The following is a 15,000-nucleotide window of genomic DNA, read 5'->3' on the forward strand; positions in this document are numbered from 1 at the left end:
TACGCTCCCTTTCCACTCGATCCCTCCTCTTCAGCATTTCTTGTAAACTTAGGATGATGATTTTCCTTTTAGCGAAACGTCTCGAGATTAACTGGAAGGGGGAGGAGGAGGAGGAGGAGGAGAAGAAGGAGGAGAATTAATGGCCTCTTTGCCACGTCTGAAAGAGACTACTCCCCTTCTCGAAGCCTGCCAAGGGTAAAGCAATCAGATGTTGCAAGCTGTCATGATAAGACAGATTGGGGGAAAATAGTTTCCTTCAAAAATTGATTGAGAGAGAATGGCTTCCTTCAGAAATCGATTAGGGGGAAACAGTTTCGTCCAAAAGCCGATTGGGGGAAAATAGGTTCGTCTAAAAATCGATTGACGGAAAATAGTTTCCTTTGAAAATCGATTGGGGGAAAACAGTTTCGTCCAAAAGCTAATTGGGGAAAAATGGTTTCATATAAAGGCAGACTAAGGGAACATGGTTTGGTCCTAAAATCGACTGGGGGAAAATAGATTCGTCTAAACGCCGTTCGGGGAAACTAGTTACGTCCAAAAACCAATTAGGTGAAGAAAGTTTCATGCAAGAGCCGACTGGGGGAAAAGACTTTCGTTCTACGCCGATTAGGGGAAAATAATTTCGTCCAAAGCCGAATATGGGTGAACAGTTACGCCTAAATACCGACTGGGGGAAACTATTTTCGTCTAAACGCCGATTGGGGGAAAATAGCCTCGTTCAAAAGGCGACTGGGGGAAAACAGTCCCATCCTAAAGCCGATTGGGGGAAAATAGTTTCGTCCAAAAGCCGATTAAGGGGAAACAGTTGCATTAAAAAACTGATTAGGGGAAAAATAGTTTTGTTCGAAAATCGACTGAGGGATAATAGTTTCTTTTGAAAATATGTTAGGGATAATAGTATCGCTCGCAAACGGTTGGGAGAAAATATTTTCGTCCGAAAATCGATTGGAGAATAGTTTCGTCCAAAAGCCGATTGGGGGGGAAATAGGTTCGTTCAAAAGCCGATTGGGGGGAACATAGGTTCGTCCAAGAGCCAATTGGGGGTAAATCGTTTCGTCCAGAATGTAACTGGATAAAATTTGCATTCAAATGTTACTGATGAAGGAAAACTAGTTTCTTTCAAATACCTACTGAGGAAAAATAGTTTCGTCCATAAGCCGATCGGGGAAAATAGTTGTCCAAAAACTATTGGGTAAATGTTGCATTCAAAATCTACTGATTACAGGAAAAAATTGTTTCGTCTAAACCCCGATTGTGGGAAATTAGTTTCGACCAAAAACCAACTGGATAAAAGTTGCATTCAATTGTTACCGATTAAGGGAAAATAGTTTTGTACAAATACCCATTGGGGAAAAATTTTCTCGTCAAAAAGCAGATTGTTGGGAAAATAGTTTCGTCCAAAAGCTGAATGGTAGAAAAATAGATTCGTCCAAAAGCCGAATGGTAGAAAAATATTTTCGTCCAAAAGCCGAATGGTAGAAAAATAGATTCGTCCAAAAGCCGATTGGGGGAAAATAGTTTCGTCCAAAAGCCGAATGGTAGAAAAATAGATTCGTCCAAAAGCCGATTGGTGGAAAATAGTTTCGTCCAAAAGCCGATGGGGGAAGAATAGATTTGTCCAAAACCCGACTAGAAAAAATATTTTGGTCAAAAAACAGAAGGCAGAAATAGTTTCGCCATAAAAACCGTTATTGATATCATATAAGAACGACCCTGAAGATGTGCAACCCAATCTAATATAGTTAGGAATACTGGTTCGTAGTACACCATTGAGTTCTCTTTAGTGTGTCTCTAAAGAGTGGTTGCGAATAAAAATGGCTTAGGCTCTACTAAATTCACGGTTTCTTAGATCGGCAAAGGAAAAGTGGATTTAAATGTACCATTCAATTTTCATCCATTCGGGATCGACCGCCTGTTCTTCAGGGTATGAGCCTGGAATGCTTCCTCCGCATCACAAGAGCACAAGAGAAAAAAACTTAACTTTTCGGTATCGTAGAGAGAGAGAGAGAGAGAGAGAGAGAGAGAGAGAGAGAGAGAGCGAGAGAAAGGAAAATCGTTGTAACATGTCACTTCTGAGGTTGGTTGTCAGTCAGGTATCAATTCTCGGCATTTTCAATTGCATGCTATCACCAAATGGGCGTAATTTGGGTTGCAATATCATAAAGATTAGACCTTAACGTTTCCACGACTACAATTTTCTTTCGTGTGCAAGGGAACTAAGATTATCCTTTCAAGAGAATGCAATAAACTCTGTTATTTCAAACTACTTTTAGGATGCACGAAAATCATATACATGAGTAAGTAAAAACATATACCCGTTTTCTGACATTCATCCACTATTTTCAAAAGAATAATATCTGATTTTTCATTTTGAAGCGGAATTCATTTGCACCTCTTAGCAAATACGATAGGATTTTATGTAACCAGAAGCCTTTGAGAGAAAGCACTACGACTAAGAAATACGTTATCCTTTCAAGAATGAGAGTCAGTAATTCTAGCTCTGTTCACAAAACACGAACATGATAACTTATCACTAAAATGCTGACCAGTCTACTCGTATATAATCCACTCCATTGAGCTGTTGAACACTTTTCAGACATGGAGCTTAAAAGGTGGCAGTAAATGACACTTCAAAGATGACTAATGATTAGATATTTGTCAAGTTTGTAATGAATGAAGAAGAAAAAGGTTTATCATGAGAGGTAAAACTACGTTGAAGAGCAGAAAATATAAAGCGGGAATCAATCGAGTCAATGAACTGAAAATCATAAAACACTGTCTTATTAAACCATTGAAAAAATCGGGTCAAAAACATATTTTAATTTTTAGCATGACATAAGAAAATTATTTAAAAGTTGAAATTGATGAACAAGAACAGCTATTACTGGGGGAAGTAAGTTTGCGTTTGGGAAATATTTTATGCAAGAAATATAGTTAAATGCTTGAACAGAAAGAGGTAATTAACTTGAAAAAAATGGTTAACAAGGAAGGACATAAAACCTAAAACTCAGTTTGTTAAGCGGTTAAATCACTGCTATGAATGAAAAACAACTCATTATTATAAATAAAAAAGAACTCTCTTCTACGAATTAAAAAAAAACACACACACACAGCTAAGAACTAAAAATACAACATACGGTTCCTTCTACCTGACCGGAAAATCTGGAAACCCCATAAGAAAAAAAAAGAGAGCAAAGCCCTCGGACGTCTTTGATTTAAATGTTATTCTCTCTCTCTCTCTCTCTCTTCTCTCTCTCTCTCTCGCCCTCTCGCCCTCTCTCCTCCACCACTCCCTATATATTATATAATAATATCTATATATTTATATATATATATATATATATACTATATATATATATATATATATATATATATATATATATATATGTATATATATATATATATATGTGTGTGTGTGTGTGTGTGTGTGTGTAGATATAGATATATAATATGATTTAAATATTATTATATTATATCTACACTATATATATCGAGATTATATATATTTATTTATTTCTAACGCATATACATATACATACATACATACATACTCATACACGAAAATTAGCATCCTACTTAGCTTCAAAATCCAATAGGTCGCCTGGTACCTTAGCACATTGAAAGACTCCCGAATCTTTGACACTTGTTCCTAAAGCCTAAAGTTAATTTGACTTTTTCCACTGAAGTAAATTGAAATCAGACTGCCCGTCTCGCTGGAGTGTGATCACGAAGTCATAACCGTTAAAGTCAAGTTCCTGGTGATACATAATGTATCTTGTCTGATGTTGCAAGTTTCAATTCTGATACGTCAAGTTTACAATCGTATTCACTTCCAAATTGATACATAAAAGCGCCGAAGCGATAAATAAAGTTTCCAAAGCGATACATATTTTTTTAGTGTTACTTAATTTTTTTAAAGTGATACATAAAGTTTCCAAAGTAATACATAAATTGTCCAAAGTGCTACGCAAAATTTTCCAAAGTGATACATGAAGTTTCCAAAGTGATATATAAATTTGACATTCGAATTCATAAATTTTCCCAACTGCTCCATAAAGTTCAGAACGGCAAAAAAAATGGAAAATTGAGGAGAAAACAGTGTGCGCGCGCGTGTGTGTGTGTGTTTGAGAGAGAAAAGAGGGGGGAGTGAGGAAGGGGGCCTTAAATCTCATTCTTCGAATTGCAAACTTCTATACTTTAAAGTTACGGCAAAACGTCCATGATTGTTCCCTCACAGAGACATTCTACAGTAATTTTACCATAATTACGATTGAGGCAACAAGTATTGTTATACATGGCATAACACCAGTATTACTAATAACTGTACAAATACTATGGAGCAGCTTTAGCCTACATCATTCAACCTTGGGCAAAGAACCTCGAGTTTAAGCTATAAATAAAACAATAAAATGGGAATGCTCTTCCTGAAGGGAATGAAAGTTGATAAACTATAATTCTAACTATAACAATAAGTCGCAAGAATCTGATGTTCCTAATAACCAATAACGACAATAACAACAATAATAAACCTTCACAACAGTCTGATATGGCAAACCACTCTAAGGAGGTCAATAGCCATTCATCAGTGTCACAGTGGCTCCGATTATCCGATACCCTATAACTAATGGATATCCTTTGCCAAGAGTCAAGTATAATAATGGAATGCTTCTTTCGCTCCTTTGCTTATTTTCCTTCCTTTTCCTCTTTCGTTTACAATCTGATGTCTTGTTGTTCTGCGAGGTATATATCGTTGTTATAAATGCTCCTTTCCTGCAATGCACAACTGGCGTTACGGAATTCTGCAACGTATGTATAAATTGGCCTCGTTTATGTTTTCCTTATCACTGATCTATACCACTGCAAACCCCTTCGTTCGTGTTCTACATGATGCTCCTGTATATCCCTTTCAAGCTATTGTGTATGTTTATTTGTCTATTTATTTCAGACGTTCTTTCCTCTCAACGGCTTTTATTGCTTTGAGTGAGCACCACATTCTTTGGAGGCTTGAATTTCAAGTCAGTGGCCCCTGACGGCGTGTTCCACATGAACTGGGGTCGTCTTCTGAATAATAATAATAATAATAATAATAATAATAATAATAATAATAATAACAATAACAACAATAATAACAATAATAACAATAATAACAATAATAACAATAACAACAATAACAACAATAACAACAATAACAATAACAATAACAATAACAATAACAATAACAATAACAATAATAATAATAATAATAATAATAATAATAATAATATAATAATAATAATAATAATAATAATAATAATAATAGTAGTAGTAGTAGTAGTAGTAGTAGTAGTAGTAGTAGTAGTAGTAGTAGTAGTAGTAGACAATCTTTATCTTCCGGCAGTAAATAAGTCAGCATCTGAAACCAGTACATTATATGATTGACGATTTCAGATTTCCAAAGCGAAGAATCAAAGATCAGATAAAGAGGTATTTTTGCACTTTCAGGCACACCTTTTTGACATAAAACAGGACAAATCAATGAAAAAAAAGAGAAAAAAGGCCATAGCACCGAGGTTATAGGGGCGACAAGCGCTTGAGAAAATAGGTTGTACGGTCACCACTAATACGTTTTCAGTAATCAGTAGAAAACCCGAAATAGCATGAGATGCTGCTCTCAGGCAGAATTAACCGACACGGGCAGTGGCGGCAATGTTAAGTGAATGCTTGACTGATTGATTCATGTCCCAGAGCGTTGATTACGGTCATGGACACCTAAAATGATATTAAGCTTTTGCTTGTAAATTATTTCGAACTGAAAATAAAATACAGATTTTAAAAACAAAATTTATTTCGAAATGAGAATATTCTTCTGACATTTCAGCCTCAGAGGAGGGAAAATAAAAAAATTGAATTAAAGAAAAAATGTGTAAAAGCATAAAAATTAATATTTTCCTGACATTTCAGACTTAAAGGAGGGAATGAATTCAAACCTATTCGCCCAACAAGCAGAACAAATGTACCCTAGTTTCCGCAAAATCAGAATGCCGTCTCTTTGCGTCGAAGGTATAATTAAATGAACGTGAAAAGAGCTTTTTAATTATCGAAACTCTCAATAGCCCGTTCTATTACTCTACCGACAGCAAATAAAACGAAAGGGTGCGTTCAGCAAGCCAGGACTAATGCAACGTAAAAGGGATGTCGCTGTAGTTATACTTGTCCAATTTAGTAGCAGTGACTTTAGAATTCTAATTAGTTCACAAGTATACATATGTAGTAAATATTTAACTAATCTGGAATTAATTTCTTCACTTTTTTTGCGTACCGTTATCAATAAAAATTTATTTATATTTATAAATACATTATATATATTTATATATAAAATACAATTATATATATATATATATATATATATATATATATATATATATAATCCACAATCCACAAGATGAAAAATCCTTATGTAGTTATATAGAATATACATTTCTTGTACAGTGAATTAAAGCTTTCGACCATCAGCTGTGGTCCTTTTCACTAAAATGCAGTATATCGTCTGAAGCACTGACATGTAGGTGCATAAACAAACTTTTCTTATGATAGAATTTTAAACAATATAGATTAGGCAACAAGCAAGCTAATTAACTATTAGTATGTATGAACAGGTGGTTGGGCCCTCGTCCTTTCCAGAATTCTTCTTGATTTTCGTGGGGGGAATGTATCTGTTGTCAACCGGCTGTACTATGCTGGTAAGGTGGTTTGTTGGAGAAATGACATGTGTGAAAGGAAACATCATCATTGGCAAATATATTCCTAAAGTTTGAAATTTTCCCTTTTCTACACATCTCTTCCCAAACAGCTGCATTATCTGCAATTCCAGTATTTCCTGTAAAGATCCCGTTTAAGGAAATTAACGCCCCTTCTACTACTCCTCTCTAATGACGAGGGCTCAACCACCTGTTCATACATAATAAGAGTTAATTAGCTTGCTTGTTACCTGTCCTATATTGTTTGAAATGCAATCATAAGAAAAGTTTGTTTGTGCTCTACATGTCAGTTCTTTAGACGATATACCACTTTTTAGTGAACAAGACCACAGCTGATGGTCGAAAACTTTAATTTATTGTACAAGAAATATATATTTTATATAACTACATAGGGATTTCACATCATTGTGGATTATATCCCTACTTAATTAGAGGAGGTACAACATAGTCCCTAGCTTCTGCATATATATTATATATATATATATATATATATATATATATATATATATATATATATATATATATATAAACTTTATATCCAAACACACTATACTATACAATCTACGCATACAGATCTGTAAAAACAATTTGTAAGTCACCTGAATGTTCCGACGCTACTGTATGTACACGAACTTTACCCCTTTAGTACGAGAGAGAGAGAGAGAAGAGAGAGAGACGAGAGAGAGAGAGATGAGAGGGGAGAGAGAGAGAGAGAAAACAAGCCTTGGGAAAACATTAAATTATTCTTCAATCACCAATACTGATGGCGTATTGATATCCATAAAAAAGAAACCCTTCCTTTATCAGATAAAGAAAAGGAAATTAGATTTTTCAGTTGAATGTGAAAGTAATCCTTTATCGTGCACAACGGGATGGAAATTTATGAATAAATAAAAAGATGCCTAGTTTTTTTGTGGGGTTTACCAAATGTAGACCTGTTGTGAATTTAAGACTTTATTCTTTTGCATATATATATATATATATATATATATATATATATATAGATTCTAATATATATATATATCTATATATATATATATATATTATATTATATATAGATATATATATAGATAGATATATATATCATATCTATATAGATATATATTATATATATAGATATATGATATATATATAGATATCCTATATCATATATCTATATGTAACATATCGTATATATATATATATATATATATATATAATATATATATATATGTGTGTGGTGTCGTGTGTGTGTGTGTGTATGTATGTATATGATGAATGAAGATGTAGGCGCTCACATTCTTCGTATTTTGCTCTTTTAACAAGGAAATAGCCCTATTCCTAATTCCCTCTCTATATATGCCATTACACGAGTAGGTCGTCAACATCCCTAGGCCTTACGCAGATAACTTCGTTGCCAAAGCTAATATAAGGAGGTCTCTCAGTAGGTATATTATACGCTATGAATAGCCTATGAAATGTACATATTACGCTCGGAGATAACCTACGCTACACTGAACACGATTCCACCATGGCCTTCTGATCTATACTGTTTTTTTTTTTTTTTCATCTGTCCACCCGCCTGTAGTGTTTGCGTATGGTAACACTGCGTCCCGGGCTTTAGATAGTTACGCTATGTGTAAGTTTTAGGTAAATAAAAGGATATCTGGGTGTACATTTGCAATTGAAAAATGTTAATAATTTACTGTATGCGAATTACACCGTTAATATTCGAAATAGGATATTATTATAATTGTTGAATGTAAGCTGAATGTAACTATCTACAGCCCGGGACGCAGTGTTACCATGCACAAACACCACAGGCGGGTGGACAGATGGAAAAAAATTTAGACAAACTCTCTTTTGGTTTTCGTTCGGTTACGCTGAACGTCTCGGTTTCAGAGGTACTTTACTCTTCACACGATTAGATTGTGGAACAGCCTCACTGAGGATTTCTTACTTATCTATTGATTAATGAATTTATCTTTTTCTAATAACTGGTCTCCTCTTTCTGTATTTCCCATTACCCTCTGTTGCTTCTTTCCAATGAATTCCATATTATTTGGAAGCTTGAATATCAAGACTATGATCCGTTAGGTGGGCTTGTTCTACATGAGGGTTTATCTAATGGACAGTAACAATAATAATAATAATAATATAATAATAATAATAATAATAATAATAATAATAATAAAAATAATACACTAATTTCAGACAATACCTTACTTGTTACAGCAGCGAGCCTATTTTCTTAAATTACAGCGCATAAGAGGACTGGCGCGAATATTTGTAAGTGTGCGAGAATGGTCCTCGAGCTATTGGTATTTTTTTTTTCTTTTTTTCTTTCTTCCTTTTTTAAGAAAAGTTGCAACGCCCAAAAATGGTCCTCTTTCGGTCATAGTCTCGCTCTTTGTTTTATCATAGACTGCCATGAGTTATGACATTTTTCCAAGGCTGGTATACATTTATACCTTGCAGTTTAAAGTACTTATTTTTCAACAGAAGAAATTACCGAAGGTCACAAACCTGCTTCATCAATAAAAAAATAAATCAAGATAAGACAAAATATGTGGGCTGAGCATCACAGTTTTCGAATTGTCTTTGTTGTTCAAAGTCTTCCTTTTCTTCTCTTCATTAATTTGACTCTTACGTCTTTCTGTGCTTGATTTTCCTCTCATCTTTAACTTTATTTTACTCTCTTCTTTAACTTCATTTTCCTCTCTTCCTTAACTTTATTGTCGTCTCTGTTGTAACTTTATTTATCTCTTTAACTTTATTCTCCTCTCTTCTTAATTTTATTTTTTCTTCTTTAATTTTTTTTTCCTCTTTACATTATCTTCTCATCCTCTCTTATTTATCTTCTTATCTTCTCTCCTTTAACTCCTCATCCTCCTCTCTTCTCAAAAGTTTATTCTCCTGTCTTCTTTAACTTTTTCCTTCTCTCTTCTCTAAGCTTCTTCTGATCCAAGTCAATTCACTATCTGACTTCCATCTCTGCAACATCCTTTCAACCTACATTTCCTCTTGACGTTTCTTTTCGCAAAACTCTCGGTCGTATTTTTTGCTTCCAATAAAAAAAAGTTCATGCTGCTTCAGCCTCGATATCATACCTCCTCATCTCTTAAAGTTTATTTTCAGTTTCCATCGCATGATGAAGACTGAAGTTTTTGCCAGAACTTTCCGTTGAACTTCGTTTATAAATGAAGCTCTGTTTATAATCGGCTTTTATAATTATTTATTTTTCTCCTCATTTAGGGGCCCTTGAGTGACTGGCCTAAGTCGAATTATTTATAAGGGCTTAGAAAGGATTTCACAATTCAAATTCTATGTTATTTTAGAGACGTTAAAGAAAAGCCCCATTACAACACCTAATTTCATAACTGCTCGTTAGTAAGGTATTAATTTTATTTTTGCGGCGTCAGCCATATCAAATAACATTCATCCGTAATTTGCTTACTTAAAATTATTCATAAATTCATTTAAGTCTCATATTCACACAGAAAACACTTCGGTGTTATAATTATCTTTTTTATTTGGGGAGGGGGGCGGCGTCAGTCATAAGAAGTAACATTCATCAATAATTTTGTTACATAAAAAACTCAAGAACTTCATTTAATGCAGATATCAAGACTAAGAATACTTCGGTGTTATAATTATCTGAACAATCTGGACATTAATGTAGGTTAAATTCTTCAAGACCAATTACGTAAATAATATAAGTAAGAGAAGTCTCTCAAACAAATTCAGTCACTTTTCACCATAAATGTCAATCCATTTTCATTCAGGCCACAAACACACAAAATGAATATGCAACGGATGTCGAACATGAATTTAAAATATCAATACACATTTCCCAGAATGTCGTGCAAATTTCTATTTATGATACAAAGCTCTCCAAATTCATTTTGGGAAGAGCAAACACACAAGCCTCGAGTGACACTCGGGAACAATCATCAACGTCCCTTCGCTCATATTTATTCTGCTCTTGTGTTTCATACCGAAACGTGAGTTTCTCTAAACCGGACAGATCTAACATTGAAAATGTACGCCTGACTAACGTTAATGTTTGAGGGTATAAATGGGCATGTAAGTACTCATGCATCGATGAGAATATCCTAAAAAAGCAAGGCACGATGCACATATTTATACCCAAGCACAATGACGATTTTATAATTATTGATTGAAAAAAAAGTAAATTTATTCAACTGTGTAAATAAATATCTATTGCTAATAAATTAGCATACGAAAAATCTACGCAGCTCTAGAATAAAGCATAATACATAAAATATAAAGATTCTAGATATTAACAAAAACTAAAATACTACAGTAAAAAAAAAGAGAGACCCCAGTTTAAAAAACAGAGACCCTAGTAAAAAAAAATTACAAAAGGAGAGACCCGTTGAATTTCAACGAATTCGCTTGACAAGATATAAGGTCATTTACCATAAATAGACGAACAGCTATGGACAACATTAAACTTTTTCTGAATTTTTCAAGTTGCAAAAATCCTCGACGACGGAATACACAATTCATTTATGTCTGGAAACTTGGTTTGGGAAGGAACTGGATGTCATTATCCAAAGAGAGAGAGAGAGAGGAGGAGAGAGAGAGGAGGAGAGAGGTTTGAGAGGGAGAGAGACGAGAGAGAGACGAGAGAGAGAGAGATGGACGAGAGATGAGGATGAGAGAGAGAGAGAGAGGTAATAAATTGGAAAATCGATGTTTACCAGGGAAAATTTTCCTTCAGCCCTCTGAATGGAACCCATCACTTCCATTTCCTCTGTTGGACAGAGCCATAAACCTTCCAGATTTTTTCTATTATTATTATTATTATATTATTATTATTATTATTATTATTATTATTATTATTATTATTATTGAATATGAGTATTTACGGTAAAGAATTTATAACGTGAAAAACTACTAAAATCTTACTTCAATAACTATTCCTCATATTCGAAAAAAGCAAATAAAAATGTTACTTAAAATACTAAAATCTTACTTAAATAATTATTCCTCATATCATTCGAAAAGAAGCAAATAAAAATGTTACTTAAAACTACTAAAATCTTACTTAAATAACTATTCCTCATATCATTCGAAAAGTGGCAAATAAAGATGTTACTTAACGATGTTTTGAAAATATAATATAAAAAAAATACCTTCACAGTGACTTCCAATTCTTTATGATTGCGGGAAGTGCTCAAAAATTAAAAACAACCAAATTGCAACAACAGAGGAACCAGATGCAACAGGCGACTCAATATCATGTTTCTGACTTCGACAAAGCGAAGCGATACCCAATAACTAATTGCAGCTCATAATTGCCGGAAATTTGAGTGGTCGAGCATGAAAGACCCGGCCGCATGTTGAAAGATTTCTTGACTCTCTCCGACTTTCGAAGTTTCAGGTATTTTCAAACCATGCTATTCTTTGCTTATTTTTCAGGATATTTTTCAAGTTAAGGGTGGTAAAAAGGAACCCAGAAATTGCATTTATTATTTGAGATTTCGCTCTTTTCATTTTCGGAAATTTTCCGATGTTAAAGATGGTCAAAATGTATTCAAAAATTACATTAATCCTTTTATATTTCGCTTTATTTTAATTTTTTCAAAGATATTTTTCTGGTCAAGGATGGATAAAAGGGAATCAAATCACACAAATCATTTTCAATTTTGCTCTCTGTATCATCAAATTCATTTTTCGGGCTATTGATGATAAAAAGGGACTTGAAAATTACATTAATCATTTTAAATTTAGCTTTTTTCGTTTTCAAAGTTATGTTTCAGTTAAAAATTGTAAAAAATGGACTCAGAAAATTAGATTATAATCAGTCACCGATTCTCATTTAAATAATATTCTCTCGCAGGGGTGAAAATTACTTCGCAAAAAACAACTCTTTTAAATAATGATAGAAATATAATCATAATGAGATACTTTGTCAACATAAAAACAAACAAAAAGCGTTCAACATCACCTCCTCACAGCACATTAGTAAAGGCAATAATGATAATAAAAATTTCTTGTCACATAATACCTACTGAAAAAACTTTTTTAAAAGTAAAACCTCTCAATGCTTTAACTAAGGAAAGCCAACACAAAAGAGGAGTTACAACTCTGTTTGTGGTCAAGTTTTTAATAGTATTATGACCTCCATAAAACTCAAAAAAATATGAACCAAAAAAGTTTCCCTATGGGACACCAGACAAGACAAGCCTCAGAATGTTAAAAAAAAAAAAAAAAAAAAAAAAAAAATACTTTTTGCATCCAAGCGTTCAAATAAACTGAGAGCGATATCAAATAAGTTTCCTTCCGCAAGTACCTCTTATTCGTCAAGTAATAATATTATTGCGAACAGATTCAACATCAACAATTTAGTAATATGGTAAAAAATATCCCCTCTTTGTAATCAACACAATATTCTTTGTAAGCTTGAATTTCTAGCCATTGGGCCCTGGGCGCTTGTTTCATATGAATAGGGTTCATCTTCTGAATAATAAAAACAATAATAATTCTGTACGTGGAATCATTATATGAATTCAAAGCCGTCCAGAAGTCGTGAAACGAATAGGGAATTGGGTCATCCTAAATTATATGATATTCCAATGTTCGTTTAATAAACTGCAATTATAGAAGAGTTAACTGCGACACTGACCTTGTATTTGAAAATATAAATTAGGTTAGTGTTAATAGAATCAACATCTACCTTACACTCAATGTACATTAAACAATCACTTTGCTTTCTGAATTAAAGATTTAAAACGGCGAATTAAAACAGAGAATTAGTGATTAGAAATAAATATAGCATAATTATAATTACTTTCATTCTTGTCATTTAAACGGCGTCCTTGACATTAACTGCACTTTGATCATATTATGGGACGGAAAAGAACCTGTTGCCCTGCTGGGGAATGGGATGGGGAGGAAAGGGTAGGTACAATGGGGGCCGGAGAGAGAGAGAGAGAGAGAGAGAGAGAGAAGAGAGAGAGAGAGAGAGAGACATAATTATATTTCAAACATGATATTTTTCCCTCCTTTCCCCCCTTCTTTTTATTCATTTACTTCTTTTTATCTACTCTCGCTCTCTCTCTCTCTCTCTCTCTCTCTCTCTCTCTCTCTCTCTCTCTCACACACACATACACACACACACACACACAGAGTTACGAAAACATATAACACAAGGCATGACAACCCCAGGGTAAGTGTGCAAGATAAAGCAAACATCCATATGATAAAGCTACAATGAGAGCTAAGGAAAAACAATTAGAAAAAATAAAATCCCGAGAAACTGTGGTGAAGCTACAATGGGAGCTAATGAGGAAAACATTATATAAAGTAAAATCCTGGGATTCTGCGATGAAGCTACAATGGGTGCTAATGAAAACCGCATTATACATAATCAAATCCCAGGAGACTGATGAAGCTCCAATGAGGGCTAAAAAGAAATGCATTGTACAAAATCAAACCCCTGTAGACTGTGATGAAGCTACAATGAGAACTAAGTGAAACGCATTATGCAAAGTCAAATGACTGGAGACTGTGATGAAGCTACAATGAAAGCTAAGGAGAAACGCATTATACAAAGTCAAAACCCGGGAGACTGTGATGAAACTACAATGAAAGCTATGGAGAAACGCATTATACAAAGTCAAATCCCGGGAGACTGATAAAGCTACAATGAAAGCTTAGGAGAAACGCATCTACAGAGTAACATCCCTGGAGACTGTGATGAACCTGCAATGAGAACTAAGGAGAAATCCATTATACAAGGTCAAATCCCCGGGAAACTGTGATGAAACTACAATGAGAGATTGTTACAGGCGTTAGGAATTAGATCCGTTGGAATTCGCTCTTGGGGATATTACACTCAACTTCTCCAGCTCGCTACCGGAAAGACCCTTAGGTATTCGAGCTCCTATGGGAGCCTTAGCAGTTAGAAGCAGATAAGCAACAACAACAACAAAACTAAACAAATAATTACCAGTGAGTAAAACTGAATGTATATAACATTACTATAAAAAAACCTTATGATTTAAATAGTTTGTATGCACCTCCTTCAAGCAAGAGAACTCAGAAAGAGTTTTCAAGTTTTTCTTAGAGAACAACTTTTTTTTCTAAGAAAAACTATTTATTCCAATCACTAACACCCAGTTTAAACGTTAACTCCTTCTCGAATGATTGATCGATTTCCATAGCCTGGTGTCACGAACCCCGCTCAAAAAAAAATCGATTTAATGGAGGTAAATCTTCCTAATTTTCAAAAGCACAACACTCAAACCCAGTT

Source organism: Macrobrachium nipponense, chromosome 20, assembly GCF_015104395.2.
Source record: "Macrobrachium nipponense isolate FS-2020 chromosome 20, ASM1510439v2, whole genome shotgun sequence".
Lineage (NCBI taxonomy): Eukaryota > Metazoa > Arthropoda > Malacostraca > Decapoda > Palaemonidae > Macrobrachium > Macrobrachium nipponense.